Source organism: Hemitrygon akajei, chromosome 7 (genome assembly GCF_048418815.1).
Source record: "Hemitrygon akajei chromosome 7, sHemAka1.3, whole genome shotgun sequence".
In the NCBI taxonomy this organism is placed as follows: domain Eukaryota; kingdom Metazoa; phylum Chordata; class Chondrichthyes; order Myliobatiformes; family Dasyatidae; genus Hemitrygon; species Hemitrygon akajei.
This window is the reverse complement of record NC_133130.1, coordinates 134,866,737-134,870,521: the sequence shown is the minus strand read 5'-3', so window position 1 is coordinate 134,870,521 and position 3,785 is coordinate 134,866,737. Positions and strand designations below refer to the sequence as shown.

General features: G+C 41.8%; 1 non-coding gene across 1 annotated transcript; it reads left to right on the top strand.

Annotated features, from left to right (window-relative positions):
- Positions 1 to 2,822: 2,822 nt before the first annotated feature.
- trnae-cuc (transfer RNA glutamic acid (anticodon CUC)) lies at positions 2,823 to 2,894 on the top strand. Its single transcript has one exon. It is a non-coding gene; the product is annotated as a tRNA-Glu (tRNA).
- Positions 2,895 to 3,785: the final 891 nt, after the last annotated feature.

The window sequence follows — 3,785 nt, the reverse complement described above, 5'->3', positions numbered from 1 at the left end:
AAATGCTGGTGGAACACAGCAGGCCAGGCAGCATCTATAAGGAGAAGCACTGTTGACGTTTCGGGCCGAGACCCTTCGTCAGAACCCTTTGAAGGGTCATGGCCCGAAACGTCGACAGTGCTTCTCCTTATAGATGCTGCCTGCCCTGCTGTGTTTCACCAGCATTTTGTGTATTGTTGTTTGAATTTCCAGCATCTGCAGATTTCCTCGTGTTTGAGCTTCATACTTATCCAAGTTAAATTCCATCTGCCATTCCTTGGACCTCTTTCCAAAGTTGATCTAGATCCAGTTATGTTTTCTACCTTTTTCTACAAATGTTCTTGGGCAGCTCCTGTGATTACATTCTAGTATAGTAAATTGTAGTATGGTTCAAAAGCTGGTCCATAGCAACCATATCAACTGCACTACCCTCATTAGTAAAATTTGTTACCACTTTGAAAATTTAATTCAAGCTTGCCAGACAAGATCTACCCCATTTGTTCACCTTGAAGTGCTTAGGTCAGTAAAAGCCTCTCTTACCTCCCACAGTGGCTTGGAATACATGTCATTAGACCTCAGTATTTATCAACTTTCATATGTAAACTAAGATACAGAGTTATAGAAAAGTATAGCACAGTGGCAGGCCCTTCGAGCTGCCCACTGCCATTGACCTGCACTAGGACCATAGCACTCCATATCCCTACCATCCATGTACCTATCCAAACTTTTCTTAAACATTGGAATCAAGTTTACATGCATGCACCACTTGTGCTGGTAGCTTGTTCCACACTCTCACAACACTCTGAGTGAAGAAGTTTCCCCTCATGTTTCCCTAAAGCTTTTCACCTTTCATCCTTAACCCATGCCTTTTAGCTGCAGTCCCACCGAACCTCAGTGGAAAAAGGCTGCTTGCATTTACCTATCTGTACCTCTCATAATTTTGTATATCTCTATCGTCTCCCTTCAATCTTCTATGCTCCAAGGAATAAAGTTCTAACCTATCCAATCTGTCCTTATAACTCAGGTTCTCCAGTCCTGGCAACATCCTTGTAAACTTTACCTGTACCCTTTCAATTTTATTTACATCTTTCCTGTAGGTTGGTGACCAAAACTGCACACGATACTCTAAATTAGACCTCACCAATGTATTATACACCATCAACCTAACATCCCATCTCCTGTACTCAATACTTTGATTTATGAAGGCCAATGTACTAAAAGCTTTTTAAAAGACCCTATCTTCTGGGGAAAATAAAAACTAAAGTTATTTTGAACTCCATGGAGCATGTGGGGATCCTCCGATATCCAGGCAATCTTTCTTTTATTTTCTTTCTTTTCTTTTTTTTCAGATAGGGATCTAAGGGGGGAGGGTTAAGGGGAGGGGGGAGGGCCAATATTAATTTTTCACTATTCTAATATTCTATTCATTTTATGTAATTCTCTTTAAAAAATTAATAAATAAATAAAATAAATTAAAAAGACCCTATCTACCTGTGACACCACTGTCAGTGAATTCTAGACCTGAATTTCCAGATCCCTTTGTTCAACCATTCCTCAATGCCCTACCGTTTACTGTTTAAGATCTACCCTGGTTGTTCCTACTGAAGTGCAAAGCCTCCCACTTGTCTGCATTAAATTCCATCTGCCATTTTTCAAGCTGGTCCAGATCCCACTGCAAGTTCTGATGGTCTTTCTCACTGTCCACTACCTCCCTATCTTGGTGTCATTTTCAAATTTGCTGATGCTGTTAACCACATTATCATCCAGATCTTATTTCTTAAACTTTGCACATGCTGCAAGTGAATATCAGAAATAATCTCCAACTAAAAAATCTTCTTTGTGGAGGATCAGTTTTAGGTTCACTGTAAATGTAAAATAAGTAAATAGTGCGGAAATAGGGAGTGCAATAATGAGGTAGTATGGATTCTTCAGAAATCTTAATAGTAGTGGATCATAAGTTGTTCCTGAGTCATTGAAGGTGGGTCTTCAGAGTGTTGTACCACCTCTCTGATCGTAGTAGTCAGAAAAGAGCTCGTCTGTGATGGTGACGTTCATTAATGATAGCCGCCGCCTTGCTAAGGCTCTGCTTTTTGAAGATGCCGTGGATGGTGGGGGGTTTTCTGCCTGTGATGTAGCTGCCTGAGTTTACAGCCCACTGCAGCATTAAGTATCCATACTGGTGCCAATACAACTAGCTGAAAAGTAGTAAGTTAAGACCTCAACCATGTTCTCCGGCTTCATGTATCCCAAATAGGTCCCATCTTTGGTCTTTACCCTCTTGTTCTTAATTTATTATTAAAGTGCCTTGGGATTTTCCTTAATTCGATTTAACTGTAATACAGTCTGTCACAGCCCCTCCAAATTTATTTTATAGGCATTCCCCTACACTCCCTCTACTCCTGATGGGCCGAAACATTTTGGTTACAGTTTTAATTTCCGTTTCCCGGCTTCTGCGATTTATCGTGTTCTGAATCACTGCTGGTGACAACTTCTGCCAAGTGTCTGGAACTTTGCTCACTGAAAGATCGTGAAGAGGGTGGGGGAGACCGTCGCCTTGTGCGGGGACAGTGCAAAGGTACAGCGGGTTGAGGGAGGAGTGAAAAAAAAAGTGGAGGCTGCGGTCAGTGAGGATGTTGGCGGTGGGAACATCTGGGTCGGACAGGCTTAGTTGGAATGGAGGCTGGAGTGAGTCCAGTTGTCGGCAAATCCGTGCAGCGGCACAGCGATTGGACAGCTGGTGGTGACGCAATGCGGGAAGCGAACCACTCATGTTTCAGTAATACCGATGAAAGTAAGCGACGGCTGCTCGTGGAGTTGCGAAATGAGTTCATCAACTAACAACTTCCCTGGTGGTCTAGTGGTTAGGATTCGGCGCTCTCACCGCCGCGGCCCGGGTTCGATTCCCGGTCAGGGAAGAGACCGTTTTGCTCTCCATTTTCTTTAGTATCTTAATGTTTGTGCTTGGCCTTAACGAGCTTCTCTTTAATCTAGACACTGAGTCGAAATATCAGGAAGTTACAGCTTTATAAAACTCTCGTCGTTATACCTCTGCTGGATCATTGCGTTCAGTTCTGATCGTCGCCTTTTGGCTTTGGAGAGTGTGGAAAAGGTTCACCAGAATTATAGGGTATTAAAGAGAGGCTGGGTGAATATTTTTAATAAAATAACCTTTATACTGTACATAATAAAAATTGTTTTCAAGAATAAACCATTGAATGCCTTTTTATTCTTTACATACATGGTCAATGCTTTCCCTATTACATTCATGCACATTAATAGCACTGCCGCCACTCGTGTCATCTTTGATGGAAGTTTAAAAATTTATGAGAGAGGTAGAGGAGCTAGTCAGGATATTTTCCCCCCAGGATCAAAATCTTTAATGCCATGCAGCACACGTTTAAGTTGAGAGGGGGTAAGTTCAAAGAAGATGCCCGGGCACGTACACTCATGACTGGGCGGTTAGGCACAGCTCTAACGCCATCCATAAATTCGCCAATGATGGTGGCTGTTCTCAGATGGTGACAAGGAAGCGTACAGGAGAGAGAGGTTGACTGGCGTCACAACAACAACAACCCGAAATTCCAAAGTTCGAAGTAAATTTATTGTCAAAATAGGTATATGTTACCACATAGGCATTTATAAGAAGAAACAGAAATACAATAGAATTTCATGAAAAACTATACATAAGCACACAAAGATTGTCAATCAAGAAGACAAATTGTGCAAAATAAAACAATAATACCCAGAACAAGAGTTGGAAAGAGTCCTTGAAGGTGACTCACACAGAACAACAGCATACTAAGCAA